This window comes from Triplophysa dalaica, chromosome 4 (genome assembly GCF_015846415.1).
Source record: "Triplophysa dalaica isolate WHDGS20190420 chromosome 4, ASM1584641v1, whole genome shotgun sequence".
Classification (NCBI taxonomy): Eukaryota; Metazoa; Chordata; class Actinopteri; order Cypriniformes; family Nemacheilidae; genus Triplophysa; species Triplophysa dalaica.
Genome location: NC_079545.1, coordinates 19,148,891 through 19,175,403, shown reverse-complemented (window position 1 = coordinate 19,175,403; position 26,513 = coordinate 19,148,891). Strand labels below are relative to the sequence as shown.

The 26,513-nt window shown below is 37.8% G+C and overlaps 1 long non-coding RNA gene across 1 annotated transcript in view; it reads right to left on the bottom strand.

Annotated features, from left to right (window-relative positions):
* LOC130419246 (uncharacterized) overlaps window positions 1-26,513 on the bottom strand; it is a 74,447-nt gene that overhangs the window by 32,049 nt on the left and 15,885 nt on the right. Inside the window, exon 2 of the long non-coding RNA XR_008906477.1 lies at window positions 9,534-9,658. This is a non-coding gene — a long non-coding RNA (uncharacterized LOC130419246). The remainder of the gene's footprint in view (window positions 1-9,533; window positions 9,659-26,513) is intronic.

The following is a 26,513-nucleotide window of genomic DNA, read 5'->3' as shown; positions in this document are numbered from 1 at the left end:
AAAACACACACGCACATACGTGAACAGACGCCATCAAACATCCATAAAGATTTTCAGTACAGAAAGGACTATAACATTGAAAAATGCACCGACAAACACAAAGAGATGCACACAAATATGGGTGCGGATCGAGGGTGTAACAGAAGCTGTGGCACAGACACGTACGCCATTTCGGTATCCTGACTCACAGTCTAAACATACGCTTTGTTTGGGCCAAACCCTCCATGGCCCAACTCCACCTCAACCTAAAAACACAGATTCATTTCTCTCTCAAGCTTCTGTGTATCTGTGGTCAAGATGGTTGACTGATCAGCATTCAACAACTGGCCAGTGAGTTCATCTACAGTATAATATACATTTTTTGTATAATTCTGATATTTTAGCGGCAATGCTGTCATAAGTGTGATGTGCTTCAGATGCTACACACGTAGACCGGACATCTTTGTTTTTTTGTGCATCCCATCGTTAGAGTTGCGTCTTAACATACTGTGTCCAGTTACAAACTGTCCCATTTTAAAAGCGCATTTCAAAGCCCATGCAATCTTTTCTATTCTGTTGTCCTGCATCTTATGTAAACGTCTCCTAAGAACCGACCCTAATTATACGCCGCTTCCTTAAGATCATAATTCAACTACTCATTCAGGCAACCTACACATAAGTGGATTTTGTTTTGCACATTGCTGCTCCGTCCTGTTCGACTCTAATCCACAGGCCTACATTCCACCACTGTCACATCACTTGTTACATCTCTTCCTCTCTCTCCCACGAATCTGTCCGAATGAATTATTCTCTCCATCTCTCTCATGCTGTCTTTTCCTCTGGTTCTTCCCGGATGCGCAGATGACTGAGTGCCTCTCACAGCTCCCGAGAGCCCAACCCGTGGACATCGAAGCAGAACGTCACAAGTTAGGGTCTCAGGGAAGGAGAGGGGCACGGTGCAGGGAGAATATCGCCATTCTGTTGCCAGTCTATACGGTACCAACTTCTGGCTCTGTTGTTCCATCTCACACTCCTCGCCTGTGTCTTAATCGGCATTCCTTTATTTGCGAGAATAGATGCAGCGGGATGAGGCCGTTAAAGCAACGACAAACATACTTGCACACACGCCCATCAGCGTGGACTGCACACAAAGACAGAAAGTCTTATGCACAAACACACATGCGCATGGCAGAGGAGGACATGCGTGGAGAAGCGGCGCCACACACAGACTCCTTACACTGGCCACACGCACACAGTGACTATGTGCTCTGAATCTAAATAGTTAGCTACGATCAATGTGGAAAGTGATGTGACTTTTAGTGTAAAACATCTGTAGGGAAGTATGAAATAGCGCAGTCAATGAAATCGACCAACAAAATCTACAACTATGATCACCATTGTATCAAATAAGTATCCATCTAGGAACAGTGCAAAACTGTCACAGCTATCTGGTCACATACATGCGATGAGAGAAGGGGTGTGAACTCACCGAGCTGGCGGCAGCGACTGACCGTGCCTCAGGTGCCGCAGTCTTCTGCATGCCTTAGAGACTGTGAGAATAGAGCGGGCAAGATAGATGGAGAAAGAAAGCTCTTCAGACGCATTCATGATGCTCTTCCCATAGAGCAAGTGGACTGCGATACAAGAAACTAAAGAAAAAATCAGACGTGGAAAAAGAGGGAAATGAAAAGACAAGACGGCACTGACAGACAACGCATGTCTGGCCGCTGTCTGGAGCAGCCAGTCCAAGATGAACGAGGAACGTAGAGGAGGGAAAAAGGTGGGAAATTCAAATGAGCGCTGGGTGTTCCTGAAAAAGGAAAACATGAACAAAGGAAACAAAGATTTTGGGGAGAAAAGGTATCCAGATTAATCAGCCTATAGGACAGAAAACTGAATGGGGCGAGAGAAAGAGAGAGAGAGGGAGAGAGAGAGAGAGAAAGAGAGAGAGAGAGAGGGAGAGAGAGAGGCAGGGCCATAACACCGGCAACACACACCAGACTTCTACCCAGAGGGCTATAAGATGAGAGATCAGCATAGGGGGTGCGGGGGGGGGGGGATTTGTTCTCACACGCACACACCATCTCTCACCCTATGTCACATGTGCGACTGGTGCATACTCGATCGCGAGGCGGAAAAAACAGGCGGATCGCTGGCTGACATCTGATCTACTAAGTAAAAAAGCAGCAAGAATAAACAGCGGCAAAACGAGAGGAAAGAATGTGTCAACGCCTGTTTCTGTCCTATATACCACCCTCCACTACAAACTCTTCATCTGAGTCCCATTCATACCCCTCGCTCCATGAGCAGACCGTTTCATCCACTGTGTTTAGCAGTATGAGAGTCTAATGAAAAGTCCATTTCAGGCTGAGAGGAAGAGAGAGAAGAAGATAGAAGTGATCCTTTCATTTCCTGCAACAGCTGACACCAGTTAGTGCAAGAGGCCCGCTACCCCCCGAGAGAAAGAAGAGAGGGAGAGAAATAAAGGGATTACAGAGAAAACGGAAGGATAGAAAGTAAAAGAGAGGAGATTTTCATTTTACAGTGTTCTTACCCATAATCCTTCCCTTGCCTCTTTCTGTTTCGGAGAAAAAGTTCCAAGTTCAGAATTTCCCTCGCCGCTCACAATTATTCCACTCTCTTTCTTTCTTTCCTTCCCTCTCTCACTCCCTCTCTTCCTCTAGCTAAACTGAAGATTGGAGCAGGAGGGAGGGAACTACAGAAAGAATAGAGAGAGAGAGAGAGAGAGAGAGAGAGAGGGAGGGAGGGAGGGTGGGAGCTAGTGAAAGGAGCGAGCAGGAGAGAGAGAGAGAGGCACAGAGAATTAGAGAGGGAATATCGAGAATGGGAGGGCTATGGATATAGAGAGAGGTATGGACAGATGAAAATATGATGTGCTTGGCTTACATTTGATACCGCCTGGCTAGCGCTGCGGTCACAACAAAGAGGGACGAGGAGAAAAAAAGAGGAGGAGAAACGAGAATGACAGAAGGCAAAGGAAACAGGGAGACGTTAAGTGGAGAGGAGAGAAACGGGGGGACCGAGGGAAACTGTGGTGAAGGAGACCTCCCACAGACAACTACAATGGGCTCTTATCAGCGACAGAAACTACCTGATTCTGTCAGTCACACATATTTTACTCCGCTGTTCACACTATACCATCTTCATCATTATTTTAACATAGGTCCTGATTTGTACTATTTTAAATTCAATGCTTGGCATGTCTGGCACATGTTGCCACCCCAACATGCCCGCAACACCCGCACGCTTGTATTGTCTCTCATGCGGAAATGGTGCTAGACTTCCCTCTCCTGGACATAAGCAGCCATATGTCTCATAATTACCAGTTCACATTTTCACCCCAAGATTCATTTTTGCTCATTTTTTATATTTTTGCATGCCTATACCCAAACTAGCAACAGTACTGTGGATGACTTGGACAACTGCTCTGTATTATATTAACCCATATAACTGCTGTCTATTGGAATAAAAGAATACAATAAATCATGTACCAGTGCCAGCCAACAGGGGGCCCCCAACTGTACCTTTTGCATCACATGGTGCAGGTGAGGTTCATTGCACACACCAGTTGCCAGACAGAGGCTTTCAAAAAAGCAACATTAATGCACCAGTTGCATGGACAATCCCAAAGGGGGATCATTCAGATTATAAACTTAAAAGCACAAATAGGGTGGAACCACACACAACCTTGGGCTGTACCACACACACAAATTCATTCAAAATATGTGATTACACATCTCAACTGAAATCCACTCTACAATACTGTCCAGCAGCTGAATAGTGTGGATTAGCCTGTACAGTTAGTTATAAATGAATACAGTTGAGTAAGTTGTTTTACACAGCAATACAGCCAAGAATGATTTTTAATTATGCAATTTCCAAGCCAATAGTAAAACTGTAAACCAATATACTGGTTGGCATCTTTTTGGTTCACAGATTTAGATCGTACAATTTTAAGATTACGCATTTGTTGTCAACATCGAAACGCATTCCCTGGGTCCAATCCCCTCCCTTAACACAATAGAACTATTGTAGGCGTAATATATTCAAATTAATATGGAAAATTTGCGAAAACAAATGCACAGCAAATCGCTCTGAAATAAGATTTCTGCAGTGATTTTTTTTATTTGCGTAGTATAATAATAATATGAAGTCATTCTAAATGTACATATTTCCAACATTGATCTCAGGCACAACATATTTTACTAGAATTCGATCCTAAGATCTCAATCACAAAAGTCTCCGTTTTTTCAGTGATGAAAGGTGGTAAATTGAATTGAACAAATCTTTCCAAATCCAACATAGCAAACAGAATCCAGGTTTGGTTGTCTCAACTAGCCATAATGTGGCTTGAGGTTTGTTTTTTTAGGTTATTTCGGTGAGACATTCAGGGCTGGTTTCTTCAGGCTGACAGAGCTTGTGTTTTGATGAAATAATGCTGAACTCTGTACACATTTGGCATCAGTGCACTATTTTCTCTCACTGCAGAATTCTGGGTGTTGTTAAGGACACAGTAAGCACTCAAAATATTATTTATCCACAGTTTTATCATATTGATATAATATATATTATATCTATATATATATAATCATATTTTCACCTACAAAAATAATTTTGCTGACGTACTATACATATACCCAAATTATTATAAAAAACAGTAACCTGATATTATTTACTAAAATGTTTCAGCCATGGCCATTTAGACCGCATCACTTCGTTTGTATGTAGTATACCAAGTAGTAATCCAGTGATAGAGTTGTTTAATATTTTGTTACCTTTCTTTGTGATGTTTATCAGTGACAGAAACTATATCCACAATGTTCAAATAGTCCAATCTATTGCTTTTCCATGGCTTGCTATGCATTTTAGTGACATCACAAAACAAAATGCAAAAAAACAAATATGTTCTCTCTTACATCTATAGATGCAGTGATGTTTGGCTGTAATTTTGGTTTAATAAAATAACATTTTACTACGATGCATTAGAACTCAGAACCCATCTTTCAACAAAAATATTACTGCTTGACCAACAAGTCATACTTGACTGTCAAATACTTTTCCGCAAATTTATTAAATGACCATAATATCCCAGAACCAACAGAGGAAGAAATAGTAATACAATTATAAAATGAAATGACAGAAAGTTTATTTGAGGTCAGCAGGAATGCCAAAAAACACTGAATAGTAACTGAAAGTGCTATCCAATTTTTTTACATGTTTTTTTGGCATTTCTTACCTTAATGTTATAGCGTATATGTTTTTACATTATTCTACTTATCTGATCTAATACTGATCGAATGTCTAGATTTAGAAATCAAAACGACTTCTTGTTCATCTAAAAAGAAAGCAATAGAGGTGAATTATTTCGAAATACCCCCCTCCCAGTTTTTGAAATCAAATAATGCAAATACGCTCCAACATTGCCAGTTTCCATGCACACAGACATGCGTGCACACGTAGAGTACCACTGAAATTGCATTTACCAAAAATGATTCTATTGCCAAATACAACAACCACACCTATGGTGAACACCTATGCCAAACTTCACCAAACTCAAAACAACACCAAGATATTTACAGCAAAAACTGAAATTTAGGCAAGACAGGTATGCCATACGCAAATACGCATGCAGTGACTGCAGCTGGACCTGTGGCACATTGCAGATGCTGCTTTCCAAAATTCAGTGTGAAACCATGGCTATTTTTTATTCCGGTCTAAAGCTAGAAAAGAATACATTTTTAGGTAAAAAAAAACAATACATTAAAAAATCAGTGTTTGAAACTGCCCCCTTGCCTCAAATGTTTGGAATGTGTGCACAATTTTTACTCCTGCTCTACAACATCTGACAAATACCCTTTCCAACAGTCCAAGGTACATCCATCGAGCAGCATTAATGCTCCTAAAGTGCACAGTTCCATCGTATGTGTAGTGATAACATTAAGAACAAGAATTCCATCAAGAGTCAATAATTGTCAATTCCTGTTCCCAACCACATAATGAAACATAAGCAGGTAGAAGGTCAAATATGTTTGCTATCTAATCATTCATAGTTGTACTACTGTTACCTTTATAACAGAATTTACTTTGTATCAGTGAACTGCACTTTCAACTCCCAAGCACAAAAGTTATAAAAGCAAAAACGCTTTCAAAGCGTAAGTGAAAGACAGTATGATGGTCAAATAAAACCCAGATGGAAGAGCACAAAAGATTAGTCGTGTAAAGTTTCCATGTCTGTATTAAGATATTGTTTTAGTGGTGAAGAACACTGTAGTATACCATGTCGGACACACTGTAGCAATAATACTGCAGTCTTTCGATAGAAATGAAATATTTTTGTTCTTTGTGGCCACCTGATGACGTTTTTCAATAAACAATACATGGTTATGGGGTTTACAACTACTACAATGTCCAGATACTAGGAGAATAAAAACGAGATATTAATTTCAGCGGTCAATCCTGTTAAACAGGTTAAATATCTGAAGTAAATATGTAGAACATGTAGGTACAAATGTGGAATATACAGATATTTAGAAAATATGGTAAAACTGTTCCATCCCAAAATCGGGGGAAAAAACTAAATAAGTCCCACAGCTGAAATTCTGTGAAAAACATGTAGTATATCAACACAGATTTCATTTCTATATTATTTACATTAGTGTTGCTCTGAGGATGAGGCAAGAGAGCATGTGGCCATGCTTGTTAGCATCAGCACTGTAGCTTGCCGAGTAGGGCGTCTGCTCGGGGAAAGCTAGGAGGCTGTACAGTTATCTCCCATGTTTTAACTCTAAACTATACAACCTACTACCTCATCCCGAGACATCGCTGTATTTCACATGGAGGACAGAATGAAGTCTTAGTTGTCATAGTAGGCTATGTCTTGTATATAAGGAACTAAAATCTGAATGCATCTGCTGCCAAGCCTTCTCTTTTTACTGTTAAACAAACACCACTGGTCAAACGTTTAGGGTAACATATTTTTTAAGAACAGCTAACATTTCTTACACATGGTTATAATAATGATCAACTCGTAAAAATTATGGAATAAGACAAATGTAATGTTGGGAAGTATGCTGCAACTAGACAAAAAAACATGCAGATCCATTCTGGAATTTAACTGGTTGTCTCAGTTGTTACATTAAATTACTTTATTGCTGTTGTCCTTCTGAAACTTTGTATCTTCTTGTGTTGCGATATTTTATTCATTTCGTTGCCATAAATCATTAATAGTATTATCCTTTTATATTTGCCCCTGCAAATATGTAACCAATAAAAATAATTAAAAAGTGCTTGTCAACTTTAAAAACACAGTATTTTAATCTTTTTCTATTTCCTGAAAAACAAATTTGGACATCGAGGTTTCAGAAGGACAGCGGCTATATTTAGTTTATAAATAGTTTTTTGTAAATATGTTGAAAAAAATTCCACATCATTTTAAACATTCAGACATCAAAATGTTTTTAAGATCATGTAAAACATTTCATTTAATTGACAATCGGCTTATTAAATTATAAATAACTTGCTGCTGTCGATAAAGTACCTTTAATGTATGTTCGATTATTTTATCACAACATTGTAACATCAACATTATGGCAGTGGTTGCAGGGAGGAGTGTTGCATTCACCTTACAGACACATACCTATAGACACGAGCTTGTGCTCAGAGTCACCACAAGTTCGGATCTACGGGTTTGTGGCAGCTGGCATCATCGCGCCACGTCATCTACACTCACAACATGTTTCCGTTTATACATTTCACTGGACATCAAAAATGAGCTCATAGCGTGTTAATGCTTAAAAGTGGCTTTACAGATGTAAGCTTTCCTTTTAACGCAGACAAACTTCAAAATAGTTAAATAATGCTTGATTAAAACAGTGATATTAAAAAACAGCATATTTTGAGGTCTGATAGGTACTCGTGAGGAAGAAGATCATTATGTCAACTGAAATTCATGTAAAGGACAGATGAAAGAAAATGTATTGTTTAGGAATCCAGGGGAATTATTGATCCTGGTGAAAAGTGTGTGGCATTTATACTGTTTTAAAAAAACACGAACAAGTAGAACACAGCTGCCAGGCAAATCGAAATGCATAACTAATCAAAAAATCTGCAAACGACTTGATGAGAAAAATGCATGTGAATTTGGAAACTTTGTGAAACGATCTAAACCAAACAAAATAAATAAATGCATTTTCTGTAGAAAATTAGGGAAAAATATAGCTAAAACTCTATAAAGAATGAATACGTAAATTGCCAATATCACTATAACAATTATATATACCAAAAAATAATCCCATTAAAATTGGTGGTGGGTGTGGTTCAGCCAAAAAAATTATAATACTATATATATATATATAATTATATATATAATTTTGGAAAACTCATTAAAAAATGGTTAACATGGAAACTCCCAGTTATGTTTTTCGTCCATGAATTCCTGGCATTCCACATCACTAGCGTTTTTAAGAAATACCCTTCAGGCTGAAGGTCAGCTTGAAAGACACAGGTTGTTTTGCTGTGACCAGATAAGACACCTATTGTCACTACTGTTGGATCAAACGTGCTGCAGTGGCTGACATTTGAGAAAAAAGCAATAGGAGAAATTTTAAAGAAACCCTCTTTATGCGAAGACGTTTTTTATACATTTAGAATACACAACTTGATTGTGGCACCTTTAAGAATCCTACATCACTTTTTAAAAACTCTTTTAAATCTTTATTTATTAACAAAAATCTGTATCTTTCAAAGAGTTTATGCGGAAATCTAAGCATGTATTTTGCGTTTAAAAATCACAATAAATGTATAGAAATAAAAATGTAAAATCTGAATTTAGGTCCGCATTGACAGTGAGCAACAAGCTGCATTTAAAAATGCCATGATTCATGGTACAGTGCCACTCCCTGAGGGAACCAAAGGTTATTCAAAAACACTACAGTGAAGGTTGTTATAGCTGACTTTATAGATATCTGCATAGTGATTTGACATTTCTACACGGAGACGCATTGTTTTGTATCATTAAAAATGCCAGAAAAGAAAGGAAACAACTTGGTGGCAGAACGACTCAAATATACTTTGAAACCGACTGCACATTTCAAATATGTTTCCATGGCGTCCTAATATCACTGAGAGCCTGTCCTTGTTATTTCTTGCCATTAAGCCACTGGAAACAAATGAATGAATTGTGACTCATCAAACAGCAAGTGAATACAGATATCTGACGACCAACAAGCGAACCAGTAAACTCACATTTGTACCACTGACCTACAATTATTTTGGATAGAACTTTAGTGATGTCTAGACATTTCGTGACTTTTTATTTGTTGTTGTCGTTAAGTAAAAATGGTTCTTGGACGATTGTGGATACAGAGGTTTTTGGACCGTTACATATTTTGCTTATTTTTACAGTATTGCAGACAGCTACTGCGATAAACAGGCAAAAACACGAAACCCAAGGATGAGGTGCGGTTAAAAACATTCAGAAAAAGTTCCAGCTAAAAAGAACGGATAGAAAAAAAGGCCAAAGGAACAAAGCGTACCGGCTGAGGAAGTCTGATCTGATGCTGACCGTTCCACTGTCCATACCGACGTCAGCTTACACCTGGCGGCAATATGGAGTCAGGCTTGGGGTGCAGACTAGGCCAATTGCACTGTCCGAAAAAATCTGGAGCAAGAGAGAAAGATAGAAGCATGTTAGAAGGAAGTTCACAATCGCTCATTCACACAATCGAAACATTAATACACAAACACGTCCCAACATGAATGAAAGAATACATGGCACCTACAACCTCGAAAGAAGCCAAAAACGGCATCCCAACAAGAGGAAATCGCCAAGTCATCGATAGGCAACAGAGAAAAACCCCTGTCCCCTCTTTCGCCCTCCTGTGCGGCCGGTCCTTTCCGTATTTACCGTGCGAAAAAAAATGGTAACCCTTGAAAATGGGTCAGAAAAGGTTCCGTGGAGGGAGACGAGAAGGCGTAAAGGTCGAATGCGGTGAGATGTGGTCGAGGAGGAGCTGCAGTACTGCCCTGGCTACAGGGAGAGTGGAATTTGTGACCATGCAAAGGAAAGGGTGGTGTTTTCTTTTTTCTTTTTTTTTGGCGCTTCGCTGTGCTGGGGTTTTTGGATCTCAGCAGGGTCCTTGGCTGCAGTTCTGACTCCCCTTAGTGCTGCCAAAATGTGGACGTTTCCCTTTGTCTTTAACTCCCATGCATAAACTAACTGATGGGCGATAAAAAAAAAAACAAGGAACGGGCAGATACAGAAACAAACTGACAAAATAAATGAAATCAGGCAATAAAAACGTTTAAAAAAGTTTGTGAAGGAAAGCGGTAGCTACAGAAAGAGAGGGGTATTAGAGTTATGCAGAAAATAACAGAAGCTTTAAAGACGTTTAAAGAAAAAAACTCGAAGGAGTAAAGATTGAAAAGGACTGCTTTCACACCACATGTCTCTTTCTGCAAATATGCCATCTCTTCTTCTACGCGAGCAGCACGCTCTCTCCCTCACTCGTCTACTCCTCCCTCCTTCCTTTTAGCCGGCATCCAATCCACGCCACGTAGTGAGAGAGAAAAAGAGATACAGAACACTTTTTTCAACCTCATCAAAATGGCAGAGACAGAAAGTTATACAAGCAAGAGAGAAAGAAAGAGGTGGAGTGAGCAGCACGGTAGGTAGTGAAAGAGAGAGAGCACCGCTCGCTGTCCTATTCTGGAAATTCGACAGGCAGTGGTCTCAACGCTGTCTCGATTTTCTCCCGCGCGTTTCTTTTGGAGTCACCAAAAAAAACTCACTCGGACCAACATAACGACACAGCATAAAAATATTTTTGTAATGCCCGCTGATCAAACACGCTGCCCATTGTAGACGGGGTGCTGTGCCCGACATGCTAATCGGATGCAATTAATAGCATTTTGTATCTGTGTCTGTCTATCCATCTGTCTCTCACTCTCTGACTGTGTCTGTCTGTCTCCTTGTCATGGTCTCCATATCTATTTGCTTGTTTACATGGCTGCCTAATCCAGGCACTGGCACAGTCTCTTCAACGCTCCCTCTCCCTGTCTGTGTGTGTATGTGTGAGTCAGTGTGTCAGTTGGTCACAGTCTGGCTGGCGTTCCTCGGACAGGGAAACATATTTGAGTGCTATTACCTCTTTTTAACAAAGAACCTTTTCACCTGCATTATTCATCATTATTTCCTTTACTAATTTTGTTTGGTCTTTTGCATGGATTGTTTGATGTTACCATCAATTTCACCATCACTGAATAGTTTTCTGCATTACCATCTTTATTTATCTTTCGACGTTGCGGAGATTTACTTCATGAGAAATGGTTCATGAGATCTCAATATGGCTTCCATGGTTTGAAACATGGTAAACGGGGAATCATTTCAGTGTTGCACATTCTGCAGCCAACACGTGGTGCAACATCATATGTGTTCCCCCACTTCTTGACTTGCCAATAGCAATAACAATTGGAATATTTAAATTGTAAAATAAAAATAAAGCTCTCAGAAACAAATTCTGTATTCGAGCGTGTCATAACATGCATTTGCAAAAATAAAACCATAAAAAATTTGTGTTGGTTTGATGTCAATAAATTAGACTAACATCTGCTCACACACAACTATAATGTCATACAATTAGCTTTAGTAGGGGGGTAAGGGGTGTAAAAAGGGGCTTTCTGGAGTCTCTTCCACATCCTGCTCCTCTTGAATCTAAATGAGCAGATTTGACTTTCAGGTGTCTGCCAAACCCCCTTGTCTGCCCCCTTGTTTGCCCTGTGCCTGCTCTTCCCTTCTCCAACCACCAACCCACTCACCCTCTTACCCATGCCAAGCTTTAAGAGTGGCCTTCCAACATAAAGGTGAACAAAGAGGGCCTCAGGGTAGAGGGCAGTGTCCACAACTGTTGGCTCCAAACACAGGGAAACAAAGGACGAGAAAAACTATAATTTTTTAATTACAAAATGTTAAAACGAATAGAAAAGATGATAAATGTATCCCAATGATGTAAAAGCTATGTATAGTGTCAAATATAAAATATATAAATTGCAAAACACTGATTTAAAGAATAAAAGAAGGATTATAATTCACCATTTTGGTCTCATACTGTTCTAATAGTATATAAGAACAGACGCTTTTGATTAAAGCGTCTGCTAAATGACTAAATGTAAAACGTAATTATAAACAGTTACAAAGCAGACTGCAGTAGCAACTTACACAAAAGATGATAAAATTAGACTGAATATTGTATAATTAGTAACATGCTGGTTTTGGTATTATTTGCAAAACTAATATTTAATATTTTTCTTGTTTATTTATATTTTTTATATAAAACATTTAAGGGGACCCGTATTGGTCATTGACCTATAGGTGCATACCCCATATACTGCATGTACCACTAAGACAACTGATATCAACAGGTAAAAAAACTGCAATCTATCCAACTAAAAATCTCTGCTCTACTTACTTGTAAAATTCATCTACAATTGATAATTATTGTTAATTTTCTTTATAACTCCCCGTCTTTAAGTAAAGGATATTAAGACTGTATTTTTGAACAGCAGCTTTAACAGTGTATTCTGCCACAGATATTTGCTAGTTACATACACCAGTAAATACACAAGGTTTAATCTCAGGCCATGAGATTAAACCATCATTTTCGTGAATGAAACATCAAATAAAAAGCATTTCTTAACAAACCATTATCATCATACAAAAAAATGAAAGATCTAAATGAAACATTATAAATACTCTCTACCTGTTAAAAACAGTACACAGGCATGTTTACTAATCAATGCAATGAAATTATCTGAAACACGCCTTCTTAACGATCTCACAAACAGACCACACTGTGTTTTCCAGAGGCAAACCTCCTTTTAATAAAGCTAAGCTTTACTGCTGCATTAATTCCCAACAAGAGGGCAGGTTTGAGACAAGCTAAGCACCACTCTTAATGGCAACTGCCTATAATCACTTCATAGACCATTATAAGCTTTAATAGGAAGAACAATGTCGTGTTGTGCTCAATGGCCTGGTCTGTTTATGGTGACATACCGGTAAGGTCTTATTGGTTATCAAAGAAAGACTCTTGGCAGTGGTTCTGAAGAGACAAATCCTATGAGGTCAAAAGAGAACACCCACTCAGCAAAAACACGCTAAGGAAAGGAGACAGATTAAGTGATAAAGAACAAAAATAAGGAATCTGCTCATAAGAAGAATAAGCAATGACACCACTTGTATTAAAACCTCCTGTGTCTCTTCAACGGACCTACAGTTAGCAAGCAAATGACATGCAGCATCTGTTATTTTAAGAGATGCTGTAAAAATCTTATGCAGTAGTTCGTTCTTGCTAGAAACGGCAATCTGTTTCCATCTTTCTATTCCGTTCCTCTCACCGTTAGATTTGTTTTTAAATATAAGGTGAATTTATTCATTTTTTAATTAATTTTGAATTATTTATTAGAGACAATAAAATAAAGTAATAAAATATAGCATTTAATTGGACATAACCACATGCAAGACATTACATTTTAATTACGCTTTCATTGAATAAGTGCTCTTGCTTAACAAAAACAAATGTTTATTTAAAAACATTTAAAAGCAAAAAAAAAACAGGGCCAACGCATTATAATAATAACAGAATATAAATAAATCTTTATCTGTCAACTAAAGTGTTTAGTTTTCAAGGCATCAATCTAAATTTAATATATGTACTTCTACAAAACTGAAAGCATTGCTTTAGTGGTTTCAGGCAAAGGAGCATTTGTTGGGTCACCAACTAAAAGCAAAACAATAATACGCAAGCTTTTTTTCTTTTTTTTCTATTGTTCTATGCTGTTTTGCTAAGCCACAGAACACCTGACATGAATGTGGCAGGAAGAAACTTTAAGGAAATTTTAAAGAAACCATTAAATACATTACATTGACCACAGTGTCCAATAAAAATTTGCTCATAATGTACATAGCAAAATTTGCAGAAAATAAACATTCTTTGGTTTTGCATCTATGAGATTTATGGAAATACATTATGAGGCATCACAGCTTGCAGTATTCTTTAAGGGGTTTATAATGCCTGCTTTAATCATCACAATCATGTGTCCTAAAAAAAAATCTGATATATTAACCTCTATGATACACCTAAACATTTTTGAAGATTACCGTTATTGTCTTCCTATATTAAATATGTCCACTGCTTTTCTTTCTTTACACTTTCCTCTTCAGTTTCTCTCTTGTCTCTGCCTGATATTCTCCTCATGTGCTACTGCAGCACCCACACTCCAGTCCGATCTATTAATCTACCGCTCAGATACACTGCGTTGTCGCCCCGTTCCATTCCCAGGATGCATTGCCACATAATCCGACACAATGGCTGGCGATTTAGAAATTCCATTATTTTATGAAAGTCAAGACAGTCTCAGTCCAGCGGTGGCTTACAGTAGTGTCATTAACCACTAATCTCATCACACGTTTCGCCTATCATTGGTCGATGAGTGCTAGGTAGATTTCATATCAATGATACGCTCTAATACTGCGTAACTAACAAAAGATTCGATCAGCAGCAAAGATGATGCAGCATTGATCAGATTAGACCCCGTTAACCTCATATTATTACATCTTCTGAAATAAACCCACAGCAGAGATGACATTTCAATTCAACACCCCAACAAATATTTACAGTGTACGTCATAGAGAAAATACAATATTGCATGAAGAAAAGCCGAGAGGAAGTTTTAACTGAATTTGCGATCAGCACTGCAGCACATGAAACTTCTCACCATGACTTTCACAAAGCTCTCCACACTTCACATCTGCTTTTCCTGTATATAGCGTAATGTAATACTGGATCAGGATTCCCATAACGTTTTACTAATGAGTGTCCATTTGAGTTGAAAAATGTTGCATAAAGATTGCAATTTCTAGCCAATAAACATTTTTTACATTAAGTATATATATCTTGTAGTCAACTAAACTTAATTTACTGTGTTAATCCAATTAATTTATCCAATCTATTTATTTAAAAACATATAAAAAAGTTATCTACAATTTTGGGAGTCATAACAAACCCATGCAAAAAAGAAACTTAGATTTACACAGTGCTTATCATCTTGTGTGTGTGTATTAAGGATGCTCCGATACCATGTTTAAAGGTACAAGTACCTATATTTTTTCTAGCACTTGCATATAGTGATGCCTGTTTTTTTTTGGTGAGGTGTTAATTTTCAAAGCACAACACAATGAAACTAATAATCTAATCTAATATATATATATATATATATATATATATATATATATGTGTGTGACCCTGGACAACAAAACAGTCTTATTGGTCAATTTTTCGAAATTAAGCTTTGTACATCATCTGAAAGCTGAATAAAAAAGCTTTATATTGATGTATGATTTGCTAGAATATGACAATATCTGGCTGGGATACAATAAATCTCACGAATCTGAGGGTGAGGGTCGAAATATTGAGAAAATGACCTACCAAGTTGTTAATCAGGGGCATTGTGGTAGGTCATCCACTAACAAAAATATTCTTTTTACAATTTTTTTACAATGATCTTTACTTAATATCCTTATGATTTTTGGCATAAAAGAAAAATAGAAGATTTTGACCTACACAATGTTTTTTAATCTTTTATTAAAAATGTTCCCTTGCTACTTAAGACTGGTTATGTGGTCTGGGGTCACATATATATATATTTAAAGATGATTTGGATTTATTTGCAAAAAAAGATAAGTTAGTGTTACCATGTTTTTATTGTGTTTTATTTGTGTTTGTTAGCTGTAGTTTTTTGAGTTACTGCTACTTAATCACTTACAGTTAGATTTACTCAGAATATATACTAAAAAACATGTTCCATCTGTTTTTGCAAATGACCAATAATTGTATCAAAGGAGTTTTCAATGACCTTCCTGACATTTTTAAACTCCAGGGACGCTGTGTTACACAATATTTACTGTATCTACCAGTTGGTCATGACAAACAATATACTGTACATTAATAAAATCGTCCCACAATGGCATAAGTAGCTACCTTTCATTTGGGCTGAAGCAACCTGCTATAAAGCCACACAAAATAGACAAAGAAAAGCCTTTTAAAGAAGTGGTTAGGTTGGACTAGAAAATGTGTGGGGGGGCTAATTACGATATTAATCAAGGTTTAATTTCAATTCATCTTCAGTAACCATCACACATGCTCACTAATCAGAGGAGCAACTCTGCCAATGACACAGTATTAACACATATCCCAGCCCAACTGAAGGAGAGAGAGGAGCTGATGAAGAAATGCATACTGTCTCAGTAAAATCAAACTGACTGATGCCTCTCATCCAACCAGAAAATCAGCACAGCACTGACAGAGAAAGAGATGAATGCTGAGAGGATGGAGAGGATAGTTCAGAATGGGGTTGGTGGGGGGGTTAGATGTATGGCGTGTGCCAAAGAAAAAGTAGGAAGGGGTTGTGTGGTGTTGTGTGTGAATATTTAAAAAAGGCTGCATATTGAGCATACATTTGTCTTAGTTGAAGATGGATCCTTTCTGTTACATCTTAATCGAATCTGAAGCTGTTGAAGCTTCAGAACAGCCATAGTTACTGGCAGATTTCTGTCTGTCTTCATGTTTTTATTCATTATTTTATGCTCGTGTCATCTTTTGCACCGACTTTGCTCCTGCGTAAGTATACGCAAACGATTATAACGAATGTACATGCAACCTGTGCTTTGGCAAAAAAATAGCCCAGCTTGGATTGAAATAAAAAGAAAGGCAAGAGAAAAGAATAAGAGAGAGAAATAAAGCTGAGTAGGTGGTTGCCTGGGCTCAAGGGGACACAAGCTACTAATTCATCTCATGCCAGTTCCTTTCCAGAGGCCATAAAAAAGATGTCTCAGTAAATTTTAATAATAATATAAAAGCCCCCGTGGCCTCAAACTTTGGCCTCGCTTCTCCCCTCTTGCTTTGGAGCAGAGGCTTGAGTTCGGCTCTGACTGAAGAAAAAAAGAGTTTAGGAATGCTCATTGTCTGAGGTAAGTGCCTCTCTCTCTCTTTCGTATCTACTCAAGTTCAGTTTTTTCCTTTTTGCTTACAATTTCATTCCTTTTCTTCTGTTATAATGCCTCATGTCTCCTCTCTTTCTCTTTGTCTGTCTTCGTCTCATCCTTCTATCTCGATGTCACTCCTAGAAACAAACTCACTTTCTCTCTACGCTCTCGCTCTTTTCCTCTTTAATTTACTCCGGAGAAGAGTGGTGGAGGCAGCGCCATGGTTACCTGGCATCGTGCCATCTCATTACACCGCCAATTGATTCTGGAGCACCGCCACGTCCGTTACCCCTTCCCCTCCCTCCTCCAGCCCTCATTCACTGCACCCTCTCTCTGCCCCCAACAGTCAACCTCCCATTATGTTGCTGAGACTGTCTGCAGTGTGGTCAGAATACTGAGCACCATCTCACATAGCACAGACCGACATGCCGTACACACACTCCTAAAAAATGGGCCTATCATAATACTTTACTAATTGGGAAGTTTGGAATATGTTGGATTTTTCAATTTGCTGAGTCACAAACGCAAAGCAGCATCAACGCATCCGCACAGGGAGACATTGCATTGCTTTCAAAACATTGCATTGGGTTCAAAACACGCTTGAGGCGTTGCACAGGACATTAAATTGACCCTTCGCAAGCCATTTGATTGACAAGCGATCTGACCATCCATAACGTGATATTATGTGTACCTGTGACTGACCGCCATTTTGTCCGGCAAACAAACCAGTCCAACGAACCTGCTGTAGTGTAGCTGGGTGATTAATATGATTTTTTTTTTAAATGTATTAGTATAATAGTACACAGAGAGATATATAACCAGCATTAATGGACGTCCACACTATAATGATACATGATAACTAAGTTATAACGTTTAAAAATCATTCTAAATGAAGGACAATAGCGCAGTTCACATCACAACTATACCAATACAGAAAAAAGACTTGATATTGTTTAAATCATTAATGTACGAATTACAGACTGAAGCGTTCAGGAAGTGGTGTTTTAATGGGTAATATAATACCTATTGATATATTACATATATTGCATGTTCTGACCAACTATAATGCCGATATTATGTGACACTGTGACTGACTAGCTTTTACGGACGTCCACACTATACCGATACACGATAACTAAGTTATAACTTTGAAAAATGAAGGACAATATAGCGGAGTTCACATCACAACCACACCAATACAGATACGAGACATGATATTGTTGGAATCATAAATGTACGAATTACATACGGAAGCGTTCGGGAAGTGGTGTTTAAATGCAGAATATAATACTTATTGATATATTACTCACAAATAAGAAGTATGAGCCTTCAGAGAGCAGAATTTGCAGTGACATTTGCAAGTCGTAAAGCAACGGCTGTACTGTATTTGTTGTATTTAACACACATAAATATTAAGACACCGATGGACTGTTATTCTTTTTAGAACTTAACTTAAATCTTTACTTTCGGTTTCACAAAGAAAGTACTAATAGGCTATAGGTATAATTATGGTTACATTATCGAAAATCCTGAATGTATCCCTCGAATGCATATTTCAGACCTTTCTGTATAAAATCAGCGTGACATTTTTAAAGAAATTCTTCACTATTTCCCCAGGGAGTGCACAAATTTACACTGAAAGCACATGGCTGATACCGAAAGCTTGTCAGACATAGCAACAGGAACGTAGTGGGGCGGGGTTTTGCGAAGGGTCAATTGAGCTAACGTCGCATTTTTTAATTCCTCTTCAAATCAAAGAGAAGCGAACTGATCATGTGAGTGCCGGTCTGGTAAGATATTGATTCACCAATCGGGCACTTTTACGCTCGTCTCCAATTCCTTCAAACACGTCCATCTCAACACATACACACTGCAAGGTCTCTGTGTTTAGTAGGATTTGCTGATGCAATATATCAGACCATGATGAAGTAACTACCAAATCAATCAGGTATTGACTGGGTTGTTAAAACTGGTGGTTAAAAAAAATAAGAAACCTATTTATTATACCTATTTGTAAATAGTAAACTGTATTTGTAATTGGTTAACATTATTACATTTATTTGCAACAACATGCACATACTGAATGAATCATTATAAGACCAATTTTCATTTCATAACTAAAAAAATGAAATGAATGTAAAACTGCAGACAGTAGCGATTCAAACTTAAGACAATCCCAAAAACCTGTCTCATCATTTCTCTATACGTCCGTGTTACCATCAGAGCCCCTTAATTATATTCTGGAGAAAGTGGTGGAACTGTAGAGCCCAAGCTGCGGTGGGCCTCCCCAGAATGAGGCCCCTTTCCTGTGCTCACTCGGGTTGTCTGAGGACACGGTGAACCGGGCCACCCGATATGAAGGAGAGGGCCCTGTTAAGGTGCCGCATCTGGAGCTCTAGGATTCCTGTAACCCCGCTCTGAATGATGGAAAAGGGTGGGGAGAAGGACGGGTGCTAACCGGTGTCCGAGGGGAGCAGGATTGGTCAGTTCGGATAGATGGCTGGGGGGCAAGCGGTGGTTGAGAGAATGAGGGAGGAGAATAGAGAACAACAATAAAGAAGAAGGTAAGGCATTTGTCAACAAAGAAGAGGGGCGTAAACGTAAACTTCAGAGAGTTACTACTGTACGGATCCCAACACCCTACAAGTTACAAAGTAGGATGCTGGGATAGGTGGATAATCGTGCCTCCATAAAACCAAAGCAGGCTTAATTCCCTCCTACATTTCATATTAGTCATTCATAACAGTGATATGAATGTTTCATGTTTAAGCCTTCAGAATCTCAGTTTGACCACCCGTGCCTCTTTCTCACTCTCGTTCCCTCCTCCCTCTCTCTCTTTTGTCAATGCTAGAAGTATATGAATACCCTCACTGTGAGACTCCCTCTCTTGCTGTTCACACACTGCTCTGCTCCACACAGGGATGCCTGAGTGGTGAGGTAAGAGGGCACTATACCTCAGTGAGCCAGAATACTCGCTCGCACAAACACAATCGCAGTGTGCGCCTCTTTCTAAATCGCTCTCACACACACACAACGTCTATATTTTCCTTTATTTAGTGCTGGGACAATCTACAAGAGTACACATTGTTAAATTCCTACAAATGTGGTCCTTCGCACTTTAATAACCCAAACAATGGCAAGCACACACAGTAAATAATCTGTATATACATACTTGGAGATTTAAAAAGTATATTCACGCACACACGCACAAAGAATGAGTCATGCAGTGATGAAAAGGCAGTTCTTTCAGAATGAACTCTCTGACCCATTCTTCATGTCCAGGAGCCCATTCTCCTTTATCAGGCTCTGACAGATTTCCTTTTCAATAAAACCCATTTAGACATCCAGCACTGGCATAACGTCCAGGGTAACAATGCCGCTACTTTCTTAACTTGAACTCCCTCTTTTGCAATGATCCGGGACCAGCTGCCCCCTGCTCAAATCTTAACCTTAAACTTCAAATAAAGAAAAAACACAGCTGGCCCTAGGATCTGTATTACAAGGGTAAACGGAACACACAAAGTTGAAATAACATACAACAAGAAGTTGCATTTACCTGTACTACTGTATGTAACAGGTTACAAAAGACTTTAAGAAGACAGTAACTGTTAACTCTTGTGGTCGGTATTGACAAGTTATGAATGACAAGAAGACAAAGTTTGTTTCTATGCATGCCTAATAATGGCTGTACACTGCAACAACAGGGGGTCAAAGATGTGCCAATCATTTAATCTACAGTATTTAGCATCCTACAACTTCCCAGCATTCTCACGGATGACCTGCTGGCTGGAACGTGTGCAAAAACACGTGTGATGTGTGATTGGCTCATTCAGATCCTGTCTCTGTATCAAACCATCTAAAATATCCAATAATTTAAACATCACATTCTTGTCAGAAGCCATGGACTTAATGAAAGCACAGTTAATTCGTAAACTAAAACAACTCTGCAGCAAAACTTTCCCAGGTTTCACAAATGTCTCTCAAATTTCTCTCCATACTAGAAAACCCTGAAAAGCTTGCACACAAATGGAAACATGGAGTCAATGACTGGAAAGATCACAACATTTGTCACCACGTCTATAAACGGCAGAACAAAAGAAACTAAGGGCTGGAGAAAATGACCAATGTTTTCTAATACTTTAACACAGCAGTTCACCCATTAATAAAAATACTGCCATTTTTTACTCATCCTCCTGTTGTTCCAAATCCATTTGCTGTCATTTATTTGTAGAACACAAAAGACGGAATAATTAATTAATAAATGCAGCTTTTTAGTAGAACAATCATAGTGACCACAGCTGTGAAGGCTCAAAAAGAACATTATAGTCCATACAGTATAATTTGACTTATGAAACCACAAAACGGCTCAATGTGCAGAACAGACAGTTTGTAAGTCTACTTATGTCCTTCCAAACCTGTATTACTTTCTTCTCCAGAACACAAAAGAAGATATTTTGAAGAACGTTGGTAATTAAACAACACTGTGGCTCCATTGACTTCCATTGTTTGAACACAGAACAAACATTTCTCAAAAGATCTTCTTTTGTGTGTCACAATGGTCAAATACAGGTTTGAACGTTGTGGCGGTAGATACATGCTGACACATTTTCTTTTTGTGTAAACTATCCCTCTTAATAATAGAGCACTTGTCATTGCTGAGAGGTTTCTAAATACTGGGAAGGTAAGAATTTGCCATGCATGTATTTTTTGTGATTCTAAGAGCCACTATGAAAAGAGAGAAAAACAGAAGGACGTTTAAGTTTTGAAGCAATACTTTAGGGCACTACATAGAGGTTGGATGTAAATAGAGGGCAGTGACACACAATTTCCTAACACTTTGGAAAACATTAAGAAACCCATATTTGTAAACACATTTACCATTTCTGAGATTGTTATTAAATCACCAGTGCGGTCAGTGCTTACAGTACCACTTTGAGAGCTTTAGTCTGTAGGGGTGTTCACCAGTAAGAAGAATCAATTCGAGAGTGTGTTTACACAGACTAAAGAGCTGCAATGTTTCAGCTGAGGAGGAGCAGAAGTGTTCACAAAACAGACAATGTTTAATCTTTCATCTGGGGGAAAAATCTGAATATGATCCAAACACTTTTTATATGTATTATCATATACAAACATTTGAAACAGAAAATGTTTTCAGGCCTTGTGTCAAATGCTTGGTTACACATAGCATTACAATGTTTGACTTTGGGTTTGAAATTAAAGAAATGTCTGGCTTACATCCGAGCAGGAAAATGGCTTATCAGTTGTTTAGTATGACAGGAAATTCAGTCATCATGGCAAAGGCCACAAGAATCTACCTGACCAACTGAGCAATACTATCAATCATGATGGATGTTGTCTGAGAGTCAGTGGGACCATTAAATCAGCAGGAAATTGAGTCACTGACTGTAAACGCCCAGACCCACTCAACGTCCTACAGCATTACAGGCGGATTACATGCCTACAACAACAATTCATCGATGACCCTTAGACCGAATTCAGACCAATGTGATGTGTTAACCCACCCATTTATTATCACCTTTTAGCACTTAAACATGAACGCTCTTCAATCATACCGTCACGCTATTGGGAGAAAACTATGAGTTGCTGTATAGTGTTGAAATCAAAATTTGCTTATGAATATATAAAAGACGTGCATACACATATATAAATGATTCGCATATAGTTATTTAATCGGATGTTCAAGCAAATACATGTGCATACTAACATACTATAACTTACATATGCACATAAATTTCATGCACACATACACCTATAGACATCTGGGTATGCATAAAAACTCTGTACGTGCATAAACATCTATAAACATTTGCATACACATACAAACATGATCCATGCGTATACACCTATTAATCATTCACACAAACATACAAACTCGATGCATAAAGCGTCACTTAAAAAACATGCGCGCATTCTTATGTGTATGTGTGTGAACTTCTCAGTTTAAACGGAAGGCATTTCAGTGTCCATAACCGGAAAGCAATGTGACAACGATTTTGAAATTGATCCCTATTAAAAAAACTAAAAACGTGTCAGCCAACTCATTAAAGTGCAGAGTCCGCAAGGTCAACTGTCTGAGAAAAAAAAGATCTGAAAATCTGTAGCTACAGTTTTGTAATTTGTCCCCCCAGTTTAAAAACCGTACTCACAGATGTTAAAACTGTTGCCTCATTACCAAGTCATACACATAAGAATCACTTGCAGAATTGAACAAACAAAATGCCCGTTCTTGTAAAGTATGTGTGTATGCACGTTTTATAAGTGACGCTGAATGCATCAAGCTTGTATGTTTGTGTGAGTAATTTGAAGATGTATACGAATGGATCATGTTTATATGTACATGCGAGTGTTTTGCATGCGTGTATGCATGGAACAAGTTTATATGTAAAGGAGAGAATTTAAAGATGTGCATGCAGGAAGTTTATATGTATATGCAAATGTTTATAAATGTACAGTTTATGCATGTTAGTGTCTATAGATGTACAGTATGTGTGCATGAAGTTTACATGCATATGCAAATTATACACAAGTGTATATACATGCATTAATAACATAACATGTAGTGCAACGTATAGGTTGAACACCGCCTGCACAGAAAAATATCAACGACTTCTTTTCTACTTCCTTCGGATTCTGATATTAGGACTGCGGGGATAAAGTTTATTTTTAAAGATGTTCCAGCTCATGTGGGAAAACGTGGAGCTTTTGCTCATTTCATTTCTCCAAGGATTCCTTTGTGAACAAGGCAAAGATTGATACTGGATTTGTGGAATGACTAAAATTAAAAAGCAGTGCCTTCAGTATTGGATCCGATAGGAATGGCGCAGCAATCTTATGTGAGTAAAAAAAAATAGTACTATGCGTATGTCCGGATCGGGATCACTGGTCTCAAATGCTGACAGGTATGGTCATATATCATGAAACACCATACAACTATAGGCTATGCAAACTGTACGCAAAGCCTTGCCATCACATTCCGGAAATATGTCAAAATTTGAGTAAAATCATCCCTTGCGAATGCTTGACAAGAAATACTGATGTGTGGAGGTCATTTATAAATCACAGATGGTCTCCAGATAAAACTAATGCTGAGCAAAACTGTGAATGGTGCTAATGTGTAACCTAACGTCACATCTCGAACCAAATTCGCAGAACTACGCGAACTGCTATCTAATCAAAGCAGTGGGCGTTTAGTTATAAAGTCTTCAATGCGACCAAACAAGTGTAGAAAATAGCCTATTACTTCTTGATTTTGATGTTTTTGAATGTAAAAATCACGCGAACGTCATAACTATACCTCATACAACAATATAAAAGTATAAACAAGTCCAGTTCATAAGACCTTCAATAGTACAATTATTAAACAATGAAATATGAACATAAATAAAATAATATAATAGTAGTTTCAGGCCATCTGCATGTGTCCAATGAAACAGTCTACAGAAGCTGAATAGTTTTCAGTGACTGTTTCTGCAAAGATGCAGGATCATTTTATATTACTTCAGTTTTAGATTTACATCACAATTGACAGCTACTCTACGCAGTGTTCCCATGTGTGCTGCTTATATAACAATTGTGCAGTAGATTTGACTTTCACTGCACGATACACACTGCATGAGCACAAAATTGAAATCCATACAGTATCTTAAAACTATTCAGAAACAAATTCCAAAAGGCTTAGTAGACCTGGTGAGCCTGGTTGTTAATAATGAAAAAATATAAAAACTGAAACTGGCTTCATGCACTGCTATGAGTGCCTTTTTATTTTAAGAACATTAAACACGTATCGGTTTAAATATACGCATGTAGTTGCAGTTTTCATAGTCAGATTAATAGTCAGATTAATGGCAACATGTAAGATCTCATATAATATCTGATATTGATGTTTATAAGCATTATTTATATTTTATTATAAATAGATTAGGTTTAGTCTGCTAAATGATAAAATGTAAATTAAAAGCTTTACAAATATTTCAGCATTTACATTACAATAAATTAGGACAATAGTATGCAATGTGATTCTATGTGTACCGCAGATGTGTTAGACTGGTTCTAGGAACTACTTCAAAGGGAAAACAAGTTCTTAAAGACCAAGTAACCATGCAAAGCTTTCCCCTATAATTATCTCATGTTTATCACGAATTATCTCATGTTCAATGAATGAAAGCCTTTAAGATTATATTGTTTGAAAGTATGTGTATCTCTGTATGAGTCACTGAACACTTTCACTGTTGGCTCCAACTACTGAACAATGTGATTACTCCAGTTGTCATTATAGACCGATTTACACTGAACACCCGGTGTATGCATCCTTAGTCATATCCTCCACATACCTCATGTCTGCTCATATTCTAGACTGAGTCATATCCCCAACAGACACACGTATTTAAAAAAACACCCACCCAAGATGACCCCATTATATACTCACAATGGATAATGAATAATGTGCCAACTCACACAAGTACTCAAAATAACTCAAATTAAAAACAAAATTATCTTATTGATCCGTCAAACCACACATGTCTTTCAATTGTCTACACACTTTTAACCTGGGACAAAAATCTAAAAAGTAAATTATTTAGTATATATCTCAATACGTCTACCAGGGGCGGCATTTGCATACGGCAATATTGCCATACCATAGCCTTCAGACAAAACAGTGGAAATTAATGTTCATTAAAGATAATCAATATATTTTAGACTACTGTATATTTTAGCATGGGCGTCGGAAGCGTGTATATTCTAAATACGATAAAAAAAAAAAAAACGATACTCAGTCATTAACAGCTTCAATGGTGTAGTGTTGGGCAAGTTACTCTGAAAAAGTAATTAATTACTACTTATTACTAATTACTTTCTATATCCTATATCAACCTTTACACGATTAGATACGTGATTCAAGGATAGACATGAAACGGCTCTTTTAATTCATTCAAATAAATAATATATAACCACAGAAAGTAATATTATAAATTACAAATGTGAGATTAATACATTAAAGCACAGGTTTTTGGTGTCAATTCTACTATTGCACACACATATATTACACGCAGTATTTAGTTTAATTACATCAGAAGTAACTGTAATTAAATTACAGAAAAAAAAGAGTAATCCCTTACTTTACTTTTTCAAGGGAAAAGCAATTGAATAACAGGTACTAATTACTTAGTAATTAGTCACACCCAACACTGGTAGTGGGTAAGAAGCATGACCATGACAAGTCATTTTCTATGGCATGGCAGGTTCGAATCCATCTTCGGCTAGTCTACATTTTCACATCACATAAAAAGCTTGACAGGTGTTTAATGATAAAGTATATGGTAAGGTTAGTAGGGTGGTCTTCATGATCAACATATGCCAATAAATTATTATTTATAATAAGGCAATTTTTTTTTAATTTTAACCGTCACATAACAATTTCATCTGCCAAGATGTATAAATATTGCAAGATGTAACT